We start from the raw sequence: 17,960 nt of genomic DNA, 5'->3' as shown, positions 1-17,960 counted from the left end.
TTATGTTGTTTTATTGCTATTGCTAGAACTTCAAGGACTGTATTGAAGAGGTATTGAGACAGTGGACATCCTTGTCGTGTTCCTGATTTTAGTGGGATGGCTTTGAGTTTTTCTCCGTTTAATTTAATGTTAGCTGTCAGCTTGCTGTAAATAGCTTTTATTATATTTAGGTATGACCCTTGTATCCCTAATCTCTCCAAGACCTTTATCATAGAGCAGTTTTGAATTTTGTCGAATGCCTTTTCAGCATCTAATGAAATAATCATATGGTTTTTTTCTTTCAGTTTATTTATATGGTGGATTACATTGATAGATTTTCGTATGTTGAACCAGCCCTGCATCTCTGGGATGAAGCCTACTTAATCATAATGGATAATTTTTCTAATGTGTTCTTGGATTCGGTTTGCCAGTATTTTATTGAGAATTTTTGCGTCGATATTCATGAGTGAGATCGGCCTGTAATTCTCTTTCTTGGTTGGGTCTTTGTGTGGTTTTTGGTATCAGGGTAACTGTAGCTTCATAAAAGGAATTTGGCAATGACTCTTCTGTTTCTATATTGTGAAATTTATTAAGGAATATAGGTATTAGCTCTTCTTGGAAGTTCTGGTAGAATTCTGCATTGAAACCATCTGTTCCTGCGCTTTTTTTGGAAGGGATATTTTTGATAACAGTTTTTAGTTCTTCGCGACTAACAGGTCTATTTAGATCGTTCACCTGGTCTTTATTTAGCTTTGGTATATGGTACTTATCTTAAAAAAATGTCCATTTCTTTTGCATTTTCCAGTTTTGTGGCATACAGGCTTTTGTAGTAAGATCTAATGATTCTCTGAATTTTCTCTGTGTCTGTGGTTATGTCCCCCTTTTCATTTCTGATCTTATTTATTTGCGTGTTCTCTCTCTGTCGTTTAATTAGTTTGGAGAGGGGTTTGTCGATCTTGTTGATTTTCTCCAAGAACCAACTTTTTGTTTCATTGGTTCTTTGGACTGTTTTCTGTGTTTCTATTTTGTTAATTTCTGTCCACAGTTTGATTATTTCCAGTCTTCTACTCCTCCTGGGTGAGTCTGCTTCTTTTTTTTTCTAGAGATTTCAGGTTTGCTGTTAAGTCCCCAATGTATGCTTTCTCTGTTTTTTTAAAGTTGGCATTTAGTGCTATGAACTTTTCTCTTAGCACTGCTTTCATCGTTTCCCATAGGTTTGAGTATGTTGTGTCTTTATTTTCATTAAATTCAAGGAAGACTTTAATTTCTTTCTAAATTTCTTCCTTGACCCAGGTGTGGTTCAGCAGTTGACTGTTCAGTTTCCATGAGTTTGTCGGCTTTCTGGGGATAGCATTGTTGTTGCCTTTTAACTTTAATCCATGGTGATCTGATAAGACACAGGTAAACATTGATATTTTTTTGTATCTGTGGAGGTTTCCTTTGTTTTTGAATATATGGTCAATTTTCTAGAAGGTTCCATGAGCTGCAGAGAAGAAGGTATATTCTTTCCTATTTTGGTTGATTGTTCAATAGATGTCTGTTAATTCCATTTGTTTCATTACCTCTAATAATTCTCTTAATTCTCTATTAGGTTTCTGTATGATTGACCTGTCCATTGGAGAGAGAGGTGTATTGAAGTCTCCTACTACTAGTGTGTGTGGTTTGATGTCTGCCTTGAGTTCTAGTAATATTTCTTTTACATAAGTGGGTGCTTTTATATTAGGGGCGTAGATATTCAGGATTGAGACGTCATCCTGATGAATTGTTCCTGTTATGAGTATAAAGTGTCCATCTCGATGTCTTCTGATTGATTTTAGTTTGAAGTTAGTTTTGTTAGAAATTAGTATGGCCACACCTGCTTTTTTCTTAAGACCATTTGCTTGAAAGACCTTTTCCCAACCCTTTACTCTGAGTAGATGCCTGTCTTTGTGGTTGAGATGTGTTTGTTGCAAATAGCAGAATGTTGGATCCTGTTTTCGTATCCAATCTCTTAGCCTGTGCCTTTTTATAGGTGAATTGAGACTATTAATATTAAGTGATAGTAATGACCAGTGGTTGTTTACTCTGGTTATTCTTATTGTTTTTGGTAGTAGAGATTGTGTGTCTGACTTCTTTCAGTTGTGCTGGTGAAGGGTAGCTAGATGCCTCAGTTATTTTAGGCATTGATTGCAATGTTGAATTCTTGGGTTGTGATTTTTTTTTATTACTTTCTGTAGGGCTGGATTTGTGGCTACGTATTGTTTAAATTTGTTGTTATCTAGGAATGTCTTGTTTTCTCCATTGATAGTGAACAATAGCTTGGCTGGGTATAGTAGTTGGGGTGCATCCATGGTCTCTTAGCTTCTGCAGTACCTCTATCCAGGACCTTCTGGCTTTCATGGTTTCCATCGAGAAGTCAGGTGTATGTCTGATCAGTTTACCTTTATAAGTTAGTTTGCCTTTGTCCTTTCAGCTCTTAATATTCTTTCTTTAACCTGTATATTTTGTGTTTTGATTATTATATGGCAAGGGGATGTTTTTCTTTGATCCAGTCTGTTTGGTGTTCTGTATGCTTCTTGAATATTCAAAGGAATATCTTTCTTTATGTTGGGAAAGTTTTCTTCCATAATTTTGTTAAAAAATATTTTCTGGGCCTTTGAGCTGTGATTCTTCTCCTTCTATTCCTATTATTCTTAGGTTTGGTCTTTTTATTGTGTCCCATATTTCCTGAATGTTTTGTGATGAGAATTTGCTGGCTTTGCTGTTTTCTTTGATCAGTGCATTTATTTTCTCTATGTTGTCCTCAGAATCTTAGATTCTTTCTTCTATTTCTTGTATTCTATTGATTATGCTTGTTTCTGTAGGCACTGCTCATTGACCTAGTTTTTCCATATCCAGCTGGTCCTCAGTTTGTGTTTTCTTCATTGCTTCCATTTCAGTTTTCAACTCTTGAACTGTTTCCATTACTTGTTTGATTGTTCTTTCTTGGTTTCCCAGGGTATCATGTATGTATTACTCATTTATTCAAACTTTTGGTTATACTTCTCATCCATTTCTATAAGGGCATTTTTCACATGTTGTTTAAGGGACTCTATTGCTTTCATAAAGTCAATTTTTTTCCACCTCTTCTGTGTTAGGGTGTTCAAGTCTTTCTGTTGTAAGATCATTGGGTTCTGGTGTTTTCATGTTGTTTTTCAGATTATTGGGTGGATTCTTGCCTTGGCACCTGCCCATCTCCTCCTATTGATGCTATCTAATGGGTCTTTTAAAACTGGTTCAGGTTTCCCTGCTGGCCAGGGGCTCCTCTTACAAAATGCCCTCGCTCTGTTTCCTGAGTCATGCCGGGGGCCAAGATCCCTCTCACCTCTCCCAATGGTCTTCAGGAACAGGACCAGGCTCCCCGTTTGCCAGGTCCTTGCCAACCAAAGGCCTACCTCTTTGATTTACTTGTAGTGGGGCGATCTGCTCTCGGTGTTGTGCGCTGGTCCCTGCCGCCTGCGTCTCCTGCAGTGCTGGTCTCCGCTGGTCCCTGAGGGTCCCTGTTGCCTGCGGCCTGCGTCATCTGCTGCCACCTGCACAGTCTCTATCTTCTTTAATTTCTGTCTTCAAAAACTTAAAGTTACTGTAGAATAGTTCTTTCACTTCTTTGGTTAGTGTTACCCCAAGGTATTTTATGCTATTTTGACTATTGTGAATCATGATGATTCTCTGATTTGTTTCTCAGCTTTTTTCTCACATTCCAAACATAGCAACTTGAATTTTACAGTATAAAATGAATGTTTGTATTGTTTTAAAAAGTTGTGCACACGTTTTATTGCTGTAATATTGTTGCTCTAAGTTTTGTTTTACATTTGATATTCTGTATTGAAATCTCACATCTGAAACTTTTTTTTAATTTTTTTATTTTTTGTTATTGAAAAAAAAATTCTGCCTCCTCCCAGCCTCACACTCCTCTCCCCCTCCTGCCACTCCTCTCCCCCTCCCCCCACTCCTCTCCCCCTCCCTCTCCATTCTGAAGAGCAGTCAGGGTTCCCTGCCCTGTGGAAAGTCAAAGTCCTCCCCCCTCCATCCTGGTCTAGGAAGGTGAACATCCAAACTGGCTAGGCTCCCACAAAGCCAGAACATGAAGTAGGATCAAAACCCATTTCCTTGGCTTCTCAGCAGCCCTATTGTCTGCCATATTCAGAGAGTCCGGTTTTATCCCATGCTTTTTCAGTCCCAGTCCAGCTGGCCTCGGTGAGCTCCCAATATATCAGCCCCACTTTCTCAGTGGGTAGGTGCACCCCTTGTGGTCCTGACTTCTTTGGTCATGTTCTCCCTCCTTCTGCTCCTCATTGGGACCTTGGGAGCTCAGTCCAGTGCTCCAGTGAGGGTCTCTGTCTCTATTTCCATCCATCGTCAGATGAAGGCTCTTTATTTATGGCTAGAACCCAATTATGAGTGAATACATCCCTTGTTCATCGTTTTGGGTCTGGGTTACCTCACTCAGGATAATATTTTCTATTTCCATCCCTTTGCATGCAAAATTCAAGAAGTCATTGTTTTTTTACCGCTGAGTAGGACTCTAATGTGTATATATTCCACACTTTCTTCATCCAAAAATGTTTAAAATATTTCAAAATATTCAAAAATACAAAGTATAAAATGACCCTTGAAATACAAAAACATCTGTAACTTGCCAACCAATCACAATCATGTTAAATAAATGCTTTTGTTTTTATGAGTATGAAAAAACAAAACAAAAAAATATAAGGCATAAGCCTGAAGAACACATTCCTTTAAAAACTGAAGTTATTTGATCCAGTTCAGTGATGTCATAAAACGACATACCAAAGACAGCTGCATGTCTTAAATAATAGGAAAGGTCTTGGTTAGCTCTAGAAGATATCACCTATTGTTTTGACATCACTTCAATTTTTTATTTCCCTGCTCCTACAAATCAATTTTCTCATCACTAAAAGGTACCTCACCACAATTTCCTGAATGTCAAAAGTGCCAGTAGTAATTCAGCATCACAAGTCCTTTTGAACGTCTCTGCAGGGAGGGGAGCAGAGAAAAGTGTAGACCTCAATAAAAAAAAAAAAGAAGGTCTCTGCAGCTTTGTGTTGCTGTCATTACACACATGTGGTAACTATTTTGACTACCATTCTAGTGCTTTCTATTTTGGAGTGTGGTTGCCTAGCAACTCTTGTTTTCTCTTAATGACTGAATTGATTTTCTCCACATTTGTAATGTTTCTTATTGCATCAAAAAATCATCACCTTGAATATAAGTGTAATGTGATCACCTTTATATGTAGATTCAATTCAGAGAAATTATCTTCCCAAATCCTTTGCCTTAAATGTTTATTCAGTGGTTGAACCAATCATAAAACATAATGTAATAATTCCACGTTAATTCAGACCTGATTCTTGGTGGAGGGGGATATGGCATTTTTTACAACAATGTGCACAGTACATACAAATAGTTGCTAGTGGGAGACCTATTGAAGCAGAAGAAGCAGAGTACTTTTGGTGGGCAAATGACTGTTTAATCATCAAGCTTAAAAAAACATAGGTTTAGAGTGTCCACTGGGCATCTGAGGGGATTAAAGGCTTATGTTGGAACACAATTGCTGCTTCTACTCAGTTGAAACCTGTTTTAACATGAATCTGGGTGAAAGCCTGCTGAGACTGACTTTAGTACTCTGATCAACAAATGTATTTGAATGCTTTCTATTTTAAGACTGATTGGTTACATATGAAGGAGATAAGTTTAACTGTAGCTGACTTTGCACTGACCTGCCTTAATTTTACAATTCACAGAATCAATAACTGAAAGTTATGTAGTCTAAGCTGTGTCTGAATCAGAAATAGATATTATTTTTCTCAACTATTTGTCTTTAATATTGGGACTTTGGTTTTCAGAAATTTTGGCAAATACTTTTTTAATTCATTTCTATTGAACTTTACATTTTTCTCTGCTCCCCTTCCTGCTTCTCCCCTCCCCTTCAACCCTCTCCTAAAGTCCCCATGCTCCCAATTTACTCTTTTTCTACTTTCCATGTAGGTTAGATCCACGTATGTCTCTCTTAGGGTCCTCATTGTTATCTAGGTTCTCTGGGATTGTGATTTTTGGGCTGGTTTGTTTTATATTTAAAAACCACTTATGAGTGACTAGTATGATAATTGTCTTTCTGGGTATAGGTTACCTCACTCAAAATGATGATTCGGAGCTCCATCCATTTGCCTGCTACAAATTTCAAGATGTCACTGTTTTTTCTTTTTTCTGCTACGTAGTGCTCCATTGTGTAAATATACCACATTTTCCTTATCTGTTCTTCAGTAAAGGGGCATTTAGGTTGTTTCTAGATTCTGGCTATGACAATCAATGCTGCTATGAACATAGTTGAGCACATACTTTTAAATTAACTTTTAGTTGTTTTTTGACAATTTCATACATGCATACAATCCACTTTGGTTATCCACTAAGCTCACCCTCTCTCATCTACCTTCTAATTCTTTATATCTCCTCACTCTCTTGTTTCTTTCTAAAATTCCTGACATTGGGTTTGATTTATGGTCCATTTAGCTTACCCAGGTTCATCTGTGTGATCATTGTATTGGAGTCTGGTGGCATCATCATCATTTTCAAAACTGAACACAATACTTTACCTCTGGTACTGCCTTAGCCTTGGCAAATATGTCAGTAGCAAATAATTCATCAGTTAGAGATAGGTCTGGCAAAACTTTTTAAAACTTTGATAGATAGTACTGTTTATGTTCAGACCTACATTACTCTAGTGTCTTTGTAGATACTCACGTGTATTTCTAAAGTATAACTGAAAGATTCCGGAAAAGATATGCTCTGTCTGACATTTAATCTATATAACAGCCCATATAGAGCCAGTTTTGTATGTTTTATTAAATTTTCTAGAAAATGAAAAAGTATTACAAAGGGCTATAATAATTTCTTTTTTAAATTATTTCTTTTATTTTTGAGATTATAATATGGCTATAAGGAAAGCCTTCCCTTTTCTCACTCCAAACCTACCCATATATTCCTCCTTGTTCTGTTTCACATTTACAGCCTCTTTACCGTTAATTGAATATATAACATGAATATAAATATAGCCTGTTTAGACTATATAATATTACCTGTATGTATGTTTTCAAGACTGACTATTTGATATCAGATAACCAATTTATATGCTCTTCCCTAAGGAAGACTATTTTTTCTCTTAGCATTCCTTAGTTTTCTATGGTCTCCTTTAAAGTAAATGTTTGATACTTCCATTACACAAAGCTTGCCAAACCTGTGTGCTCTAGACTGTACTTATGTAATTATTTAATAAAATGAATCTCTTATTTAGTGCCTGCACTGCACCAGGAAAGATGCTAATTTTAAAATATGCCCTTACTTGCTTTTTAAAAATATTTTTCTACATATTGCATATGTGTACATATACACATGAATAAAGTTATATCACTATGTATTACATCCTCTTCCAATTTTGAGATTTATAAGTACATGATCAGTAACTTTTCTATTGTTGTGACAAAATGTTATGACCAAAGCAACTTATAAAAGAAAGCATATAACTGAAACCACAGTTTCAATTGGTAAGAGGCCATAATATTGATGTAAAGACATGGGAGCTGAAACAGCTGAGAATTTATATCTTAATCCACAAATTGGGGGCTGAGAGAGAGCTAACTGGAAATAACAGAAGTTTTTTTAAACATCCAAGCTCACCCTTAGTGACAAAACTCCTCCAACAAGGCTACACCTCATAATCCCAAACCAAGTGGGGATCAAATATTCAAACCTATTAGCCTATAAGGGCAAATCTCATTCAAACCATCACAATTAGTAGCATATAATTCTTACAAGACTCATGAACTGTTACTGTTATAGATGTTATTATCTTTATTTATAATAAAACATCAAAATTAAGAGAGATAGAGAGTAAATAAGGAAATAAGTTTAAGAGTTTATTCAGAACAGTAGTTCACCACTCTATATGAGCTGCTACAATTTTTTCATAACTTATAATGACAAAGTTAATGATTTTGATAATCATTTAAGACTGGTTTGCCTTGTCCCATTAAAAAAGTTTACCTATAATAACAGCTCAGTATCTTAGAAGTATCTACTAATGATTATGAAACATGAAGATATTTAACTAAAGAGCATAATTATGTCTTAATTTTATAAAAGGAAGTAACAATTGGTTATTTAATAGAATCCCAAAATCTCTAAAGGAAAAAAAAAAGCTTGACCATAACTCTGAAGTTAAAATTTTTCTACAATGTTAACATGCTAAAGCAAGCAGAAGATATTATCTCTTTGTGGCAATGTACAAACACAGGTAAGCAGAAATCTAAAACAGAACAGGACAAGAATATATGGTGTTTGAGAACTGTCTTAGGGTTTCTATTGCTGTGTAGATACATTATGACCAGGGCATCCCTTATAAAGGAAAACATTTAATTGAGGTGGTGGGTTACAGTTCAGAGGTTCAGTCTGGTATCATCATGTCGGGCAGTGTAGTGGTGTACAAACAACATGGTGCTGGCTCCATTTTGATTAGACGGCAACAGGAAGTAGATGGAGGCACTGGCTATAGCTAGGGCATATATGAAACCTCATAATGCATCTCACAGTGATATATTTCCCCTAACGTACTCTAACAAAGCCACACTTTCTAATAGTGCCATTCCCTATTAGCCTATGGATGACCATCTTATCTAAATATTCCACACTCTGTGCCCACATGCTTGTAAAATACTATAATGCAAAAATGCATTTTTTCCAATTTCTAAAGTCTCCATAGTCTGTCATAATCTCAGCAATGTTTTAAAGTTCAAAGTCTCTTCTAGGTTCATGAAATCTCTTAGTTGCAACCTCCTATAAAATCAAAATGAAAAAGATCACATATATGGCACATTACCATTCCAAAATATGGGTACAGAGCATACTTGGAAATACTGAACCAAAGCAAGACAGAAAGTAAACTGGGAAAACTACAAACTCTGCATCTCCATATTTGCTGTCAGAACACTCTTTATATCTTCACTTCCATTCAGCTTTGCTGACTGCAATGTAGGGATACTTCATTTGTTTTAATAAGTAGAGTTTGTCTGAAGAAAAGAACATAAAACAGCCACACCACACTAGTCCACCAAATAGGCCAGGCAGTGGTGGCACAACCTTTAAATTCAGTAATCACATTAGTTAGCCATAGAGGCCAGGTGATGGTAGTTCATGCCTTTAATCTCAGCACTAGGGAGGAACATAAAGCAGGATGAGACAGCAATTCACCCCCTTTCAGTCTGAGGTTGTACCTTAGTCTCATATTTTAAAATGGTATCAGTTGACTAGCTTGTCTGTATATTAAATTTTGATTATTTCCTTTCAAATGTTTTATATGCATATATTAATCATGAATGATAATATTCTTCAGTACACTTTAACCCTACTCACCAACTAAGCCCTCTACCCCTTGTCCCCATGGTCTCTTTTTTTCAACCAGTTTCTCTTCTTTCATGTGCTTTGTGTAGGTTTGTGAGTATTGTATGCTTACAGGAACAAGGGCAAATGTTATTTTGAAGAGCATAGAAACCATACCAGTATTTAGACCATTGAAAAAATTTCTCTCCCTCTCTCATAATCCATTTACTTCTTGTAAATTATCAGAGAAAGATGGGGCCCTCTAAGTACCTTGACCCATCATGACATGATATTGATGGACTTAATCTATGTGGCTATTGTTTAGATAAGAAGAAATGCTGTGAATTCTAGTGGTGCAATGACCATGTCATATCCAAAAGAAAGCATTCAATAGCACACTTACCTATGCTCCAAATCTTACATTCTGTCTGTGTGCTCTCTCATTATGTTCTCTGAGTCTTGGGACATGGGTGTTATAGATGTCCTATTCAAAGCTGAGCATTCAACAGTCACTTATCATCACTTTGACCAGTTAAGAGTCTCTGCAGTTACTGATGTTCACTGCAAAAAAGAAACTTCTTTAACCAAAGCTGAGAGCAACATCAATTGTTAAGAATAGACATAATGATTTAGACAGCAAGTTGATGTACAAGCCATATCTATTTAGCACATGAATACTAAGAGGTTTCCCAATAGGGCGTCATCTCCCTAATCATATTATCAGGTATGAGTAATTTTCTATGTAGCTGACCTCAATTCTGATCAGAAAGTTGTTGGATATCCCTATAGGAAACTTGCCTCTACTTTATTGATGGAAACATATGACCTGACTGGTGAGAAATGAAGCATATAGGGTCCACAGATCAATAAAACCATTATGACAAATGTTTCCTACCAGCCTGAAACTTTCAGTACTTTGAAGACTAGCCAGCAGGAAGGAAGCTTCCAGCTTAATTCCAGTTTCAGTTTTCTGTGTAAAATTATGAGAAAATGTGGAATGTTAATTCATCTAGTTCTTTTAGGCAACCAACTTCAGTGGTTGTATTGTTGTAGGGGGTGTCAGGAGTCTTGATGCTCAGTAATTCATAATCCACCTTGAGCACTGGAATTTTCATTAATAAGTTAGACTTTCTAAGGGCAGCATTACCTACCCTTGAAGTGTACTTCTGTTCAACTTTGGTATTTACAATAATCAAAATCACTGCTAAAAGTATAAACTATATTTAGATAGTTTGATCATTCACCTAGTAAATATCTACTAAATTTCTCTCATGTGCAAAACTGCTTGATTGAGTAATAGACCAGATAGCTTGCTTGCCAAATACTAATCTGGATTTTCTTTTATTTCCCATTTTTAGCTTATAACTTAAAATTCTGTGTACGCAACACCAAAACATCTGGTCACTGAAATCTATTTAGTCAAAAACCCTTAAATCAGCCACATAAGATTTTCAAGTTCCAGTATTCCATTCAACTTGTTTTCATTAAGTAATTGTTTGATCCAAAATGTGTCAGCTAGGGAATACCCATGTAGATTTGTTTCAACAATGCAAACATGGAAAAAGAAAATAAATAATTTTCATCCATCTGTGTTGGCTTTGTGTCAGAACTGACCAATCTTGCTTCTGGAAGGTTCAGAAGGTTTTCTTACAAAGAAGAAGAAACTGAAGAATGTAACTGCTGATTCTGACATTCTTCTCTGAGTGCTATCTGCAATTTTTTTATTCAACTGTCATCATTATCACTTCATTTGTTCAATTTTCTTCCTCTCCCCATCTCCCTTCCTCTTCCTGTTCTGCTCTTCATATTCCCCCATCCCCATGCTCTGAATTTTCTCAGGAGATTTTCTATTTCCCATTCCCAAGAGGATCTATATATGTTTCTCTTAGGGTTCTCCTTGTTATTTAGCTTCTCTGGGTCCATATACTATAGGTTCCTTACCTTTGCTTTAGAGCTACTATTTACTTATAAGTGAGTACATACCATGCTCATCTTTCAGGGTTTGGGTTACCCCACTCAGGGTGTTTTTCTCTAGTTACATCCATTTGCATGCAAATTTCAAGATGTCATTGTTTTTATTGCTGAGTAGTATTCCATTGTGTAGATGTAGCACATTTTTTTTCTCCATTCTTCAGTTGAGGGACATTTAAGTTGTTTCCAGGTGCTAGCTTTTACAAATAATGCCACTATGAACAAAACTAAGCAAATGTCCTTGTAATATGGTTGAGAAACCTTTGAGTATATGCCTAAGAGTGACATTGCTGGGTCTTGAGGTAGGTGGTTTCCTATTTTCTAAGAAACCATCATACTGATTTCTGAAGTGGTTGTAAAAATTTGCATTCCCATCAGCAATAGATGACTGTTCCACTTACTCCATATCATCTCCAGCATATGCTATCCTTGGTGGTTTTGAACATAGCCATTCTGACTGGTGAAAAATGATATGTCTTTGTTGTTTTGATTTGCATTTCCCTGATGGCTAAAGATGCTGAACATTTTCTTAAGTGGCTTTTGGCCATTTGAGATTCTTATGTTGAGAATTCTCTGTTTAGTTCTGTACCCAATTTTTAATTGGTTTATTTGGTATTTTGATGTCTAATTTCTTGAGTTCTTTATATATTTTGGAAATCAGTCCTCATTGTGATGTGGGATTTATGAAGTTCTTTTTCAGTAGGTTGCCTTTTTGTCTTGTTGACTGTGTCCTTTGCTTTATAGAAACTTTCATTTCAGGAGGCTCCATTTATGTACTGTTGCTCTCAGTGTCTGTGCTACTGGTGTTATATTTAGGAAATGGTCTCTTATGTCCATGTGTTGAAGGCTATTCTCACTTTCTCTTCAACAGAGAGCAAGAAAGAGATATCTTAATTGAGGGAGTCCTTATGGGTTTAGTAAGAAACCTGGTAGAAGAGAAATTCCCAGGAATCCACAAGGATGACCCCAGCTAAGACCCTAGGCAATACTGGAGAGGGTGCCTGAACTAACCTTGTCCTGCAGTCAGGTTGATGACTGCCTTAAATGTCACCATAGCAACTGATGGAAGCTAAGGCTGAGATCCACAGCAGAGCACTGTGCTGAGCTCCCAAAGACCAGTCAAAGAGTGAGAAAAGTGAAACTATTATTGAAGAAGTCAAGACAATGGTGGGGATACACACTGAAACAGCTTATCTTAGATAATGGGAGCCCAACAACTCTGGTCTGACAGCAAGGGAATCAGCATAGAATCAAACTAGGCCCTCTGAATATGGGTGACAGTTGAATGGCTGCGGCAGACTGTGGGACAACTGGCAATAAGACCAGGATTTATCTCTACTGCTTCTTCTGACTTTTTGGAAGCCATTTTCTTCAGAGGAATACCTTACTCAGCCTAGATATAGAGGGGAGGGCCTTGGTCCTGCCTCAAAGCAATGTGATAGACTTTGTTGACTCCACATGGGAAGCCTTCCCTCTCTGGGGAGTGGATGGGGGATTGGGGAAATATAGAGGAATTGGGAGGAGGGGAGAGTGGGAACTGAAGTTGATATGTAAAATGAGAAAAGATTTTTTAAATTAAATTAATTTTAAAAACAAACAAAAATTGTTTGTTCAGAGTGAATATTGTGCCCAGCATTATGTTAGGCATTTTAAATCATTTTATAACGTGTATATTACTATTTTCAGTTTATAAATTAAACAGGCTCAGAAGAATGAGGTGGTTTGCCTCAGTCACATGGTAAAATAAACAGAAGGGGAAGCCAGAGGTAGAGCTTTTTCCACAAAGGGTCTTCTCTTCCACTATGACCTGACTTCTTACTCACGATCATCACTGAGGTTCTACACACATAGGTCCTAGATTACAGTGACTTTCCATCATGACTTTACTAGAAAATTCCTGAAGTTAAGCTGAAGAAAAACCATATTTATTCCTGTACATTGGTTTGCTTTGACAGTGAGCCTAAAGATGGGAATTAAAGCCCTCGTTTCTCTAACAGACACTGATTAGAGAAACAATTATAAACCTATAAGCTTGAAATCTAAGGCCTAATCAAAAACATAAATGTAGCAGCAAGGAACCACTTGTTGGTCCTGATCACCCAGAACCAAAATAACTATGTAGAAACGGTATTAATTAAATCACTGCTTGGCCCATTAGGTCTAACTTCTTATTGGCCAACTCTTATATTAATTGAACCCATTTCTATTAATCTATGTATCACCATGTGGCAGTGGCTTACTAGGTAAAATTCCCAGCGTCTGTTTCTGGAGGCTCCATTGTTTCTTTGAGTCTGCTTTCTTCCTCCTAGAATTCAGTTTTGTCTTCCCTGCCTATCTAAGTTCTGCCCTATCAACAGGCCAGGGCAGTTTCTTTATTCATTAACAAACGAAAGCAGCTTATAGACAGAAGGACACCCCACACCATTTCCCCTTTTCTGTTTAAACAAAAATGAAGGCTTTAACATAGTAAAGTTATATATAGCAAAACAGTCATCTGTTGGGAGCAGTGAAACTCCCAGGTCCTGAATTTCTGGTAAACAACTTGTAATGCTTGCAGCTGCTCTGAGCATGTGACCCTCAGGAGTTCCTGATGGCAGGGGAGTAGTTTCTGGTGGGTTTGGCTGGGGTGTGGCTATCAGTTAAGCTGCCCCTGAACATAATAAAGTGGGCATACTTGGAGCATTCTGGCATCAAGGATGACCCGTATCTCTGTCTCTCTGTCTGTGAGTCTTTGTGTGTTTTAATTTCCAGCTCTTTGCCCAGTTCACGAACTGTATAGTGGTGCATAGAGCACAGACAGGTATGCTGCACCACAGGTATCAAGCAAGAATTACAGTTGCAACATTTTTATCTACTTTACCTTTTATCATAACTAAGGAAAACTATAACTATAGCTATTTATCTATTCTTCAACTCTATCAAAGACTCCAGAAGGCTATAACAATACCTAAGTAAACAGGAAGTGCATTGTAAGCAACTTCCCAAACTCTAGAATTGACAGAGACATCTCCCTACCTGGACTGTCACCCAAAATTCTTCTGTATCATAGGGGTATCCATCTTCAGCCTACAGGCCCATAGTATCCAACAGACTTTTTCAATGAGCAGGAAATTTTAAAGACAGCTCCACCTGTGTTGGCAGTTTGTTCTTCATATTTTTCTGTGTCCTGCAGAATGTCTAGCAGACTCTTTCATGAAACAGGAACCCCAAAGTTTCATCTCACTTTTAGAAAAGTTCAGCAGTCACTTCTCTGTGGATCCTGCATGTCCACTTAAGCAATCCAGGCAAGAGCAGTTTCTTGCCCAAATGGCTAACCACCTCCATAAGGATCTTCTTAAATGCCCATCTTCCTTTTGAAGTACCTTGGTGCTGCCAGGAGCAGATGTGTCTCATTGACATGAAAAATCCTAAATTTTTAAAACATATAAATGCCACATTCTGGAGGTCTGTGAAAGATTTGAAGAATATCTAACTAACTGAAATATGTATCTCTATATCTAGAAAACCTAACAAAGATGGTTACAATCTTGACTATTATAGATGATTATCTATTAACCTATATTTTTAATTATACATTTCATTTTTAAATGAACTACACAAACATACCTTAATCAAGATCAGAAATATATACATATAACAAAATTGCCCTTAGATTTGTAACAATAATCCAAGATCCATACCAATGCAAATCATTCATATCTATATCACATATAAAAGAGGGATAAAACAAAAATAAACATATTTGTGAGGCTCCTCAGAGTGGCTCTATGTATAGGACATACATATATTAGCATATTTTAGGCTGTATGTGTATTAGTGACTCTGACTAGTCACAATCTTCTTACTGTCTAGATAGATGAGTTAATAATTAAGAAGACATTCTACAGTTCCTATTTCTATGGAATAAATACTGACCAATATTTATGTCATTACAGAGGAAACATTGGAATATTAAGTGCTAAATCTACTGGACAATGGCTATGTGGTCACAAATGGTAATTCAAATAACTATCATTGGGTTTTATTGTTTAATGATGAGATGGTATTTAACAAACACACAGGCAAAGAGGAGTCATAAAGTGACTAGTAAATTGTACTATTTTTCAGAATGTAAGAATACTTCTATGGTAATTACAGTTTGTTTTCAATATATCTAAAATTATTTAATTTTTATTCTTTGCTCATAATTAACCATGTTTATATAACACTTAAAATATAATTTAAGAAAACTTAAACTTAGAAGCCTTAAAAAAGTAAAGTCTGGGATCTGAAGAGATAGTGTCTAATAGTATCTAAAATTCTTGCTGTGTAGCTTGAGGTACTGATATTTTTCATCCAAGTGTAGGTAAGTTCAGAAATTTAATTCATTTTGGCAAACATCTACTGAGTGTGATTTATGTATGAAATACTACAATAGACTTATGTTCTCCAATCTAGTTTCTGGAATGTGCTGTATTATATGGATGATCCAAAAATTTTCTAATGAGTGATCTTGCCTGACTTCAATGAGATACAGAAGAGATGGGAGCATAAACATATAATTATCTTATGTGGGAAAATGACTACATATTTAGCATATAAAGTAGCTAAAAGAAAACAAATTTCAGCCTACGATTTTGAGAGAAAGAAAACTAACAGTTAATTATTTCTACAAAGAAAATGGACAGCTATGCAGTGATGTGATAGCAGGTGCTGGATAGAAAGAAGAGCAGGGAGCATTAAGGCTTAAAAAAAGGCAATTCTACTGACTTTGTAGATCAAGAAATTCAAGGAAAAAAGCTGTAAAAAAGGCAAATAAATTGAGGGGTGATTTGAGGAGCTGGTGACATTCTGGAATAAGGTGAAGTTAAAAACGGGGATGAGGGGCTAGGGTCCATGGTTTAGAGCACTGGCTACTCTTCCAGAGTATGTTAGGTTCAATCCCAAACACCCATATGGCAACTGACAACTGTCTGTAACTCAAATATTCAACACTTTCATATGTACACACATGCAGGCAAAATACCAATGTACAAAAAATAAAAATAATTAATTAAAATAAAGCTTAGATGAGAAGATGGAGATGGGTCCAAAAACATGTCTGTAGAGATAAAATTATTACAACAAAGAAACACTGTGTCAATATCATTATTTTACATATATATGTTACTCTAAATTGAAAGAGCGTATTATTTGGTTAGATGGGATACATAATTGCAAACCCCACCTGGATATCTATCAGGGCTCAAATTTCTATCCCCTTTATCTCGTTTTGTTCTAGCTAGAACTTGGAGTACTATTTTAAGTAGATATGGAGAGAATAGATAGCCTTGTCTTATTCCTGATTTTAGTGAAATTGATTTGAGTTTTTTTCCATTTAGTTTGATGTTGGTTGTTGGCTTGGTATATATTGCATTTATTATCTTTAAGTATGCTCCTTTATCCCTGATCTTTCCAAGACCTTTATCATGAAGGACTGTTGAATTTTGTCAAAGGCTTTTTCCACATCTAATGAGATAATATTGTGTGGTTTTGTTTTCTTTCAGTTTGTTTATGTGGTGGATTATATTGACAGGTTTTCATATGTTGAACCATCTCTGCATCTCTGGGATGAAGCCTACTGTGATTGGTTTCTGAGTATTTTATTGAATATTTTTGCATCAGTGTTTATGAGGAAGACTGGTCTTTAATTCTCTTTCTTAGTTGCTTCTCTGTACGGTGTGGGTACCAGGGTAACTGTCATCTTGTAAAAGAAGTTTGATAATGTCCTTTATGTTTCTATTGTATGGAACAATTTGAGGAATTTTGGTCTTAGCTTTTCTTTGATGTTATGGTAGAATTCTGTACTGAAACCTAGTCCTGGGCTTTTTTTTTTTTCTTGGTTGGGAGATGTTTGATGACTGCTACTATTTGCTACTATTTCCCTAGTGGTTATAGATATATTCAAATTGTTTAACTGTTACTGATTTAACTTTGGTGTGTTGAACATCTCCAGAAAATTTTCCATTTAATTTTGTGGAGTACAAGCTTTTGAAATGTGACCTGTTTGTTTTCTGGATTTAATCATTGTGGTTATGTCCCTCATTTCATTTCTGATTTTGTTAATTTATGCATTCTCTCCTTGCCTTTTGGTTAGCTTTGATAAAGGTTTGTATATATTACTGATTTTCTTAAAGAACCTTTGTCTCATTGAATTTTTTTGTATTGCTTTCTTTGTTTCTATTTTAATGCCTTTAGTCCTCAATTTTATTATTTCCTATCATCTAGTCCTCCTTGGTGAGTTTACTTATTTTGTTCTAGAGCTTTCAAGTGTGCTGTTAAGTTGCTAGTATGTAATTTCTCCAGGTTCATTATGTAGGCACTTAGCACAATGAACTTTCCTCTTAATACTGCTTTGAAAGTGTCCCATAAGGTTAGGTATATTGTGTGCTCATTTTCATTGAATTCTAAGAAATCTTTAATTTCTTCCTTTATTTTTTCTTGACCCATGGCTGATACAGTTGAGCACTGTCCAATGTCCATGAGTTTGTGGGCTTTCTGTAATTATTGTTATTTATCTTATAAGATACCCGGGATTATTCCAATTTTTTTGCAGCTATTGTGGTTTGCTTTATTATTAA

The 17,960-nt window shown here is 36.1% G+C and overlaps 1 protein-coding gene across 1 annotated transcript in view; it reads left to right on the top strand.

The window, feature by feature from the left end:
* Nucleotides 1-17,960, top strand: part of Gucy1a2 (guanylate cyclase 1 soluble subunit alpha 2) — a 308,832-nt gene that overhangs the window by 216,924 nt on the left and 73,948 nt on the right. The window lies entirely within an intron of this gene.

This window comes from Microtus pennsylvanicus, chromosome 3, assembly GCF_037038515.1.
Source record: "Microtus pennsylvanicus isolate mMicPen1 chromosome 3, mMicPen1.hap1, whole genome shotgun sequence".
In the NCBI taxonomy this organism is placed as follows: Eukaryota; Metazoa; Chordata; class Mammalia; order Rodentia; family Cricetidae; genus Microtus; species Microtus pennsylvanicus.
This window is presented reverse-complemented; position numbering and strand designations above follow the sequence as displayed.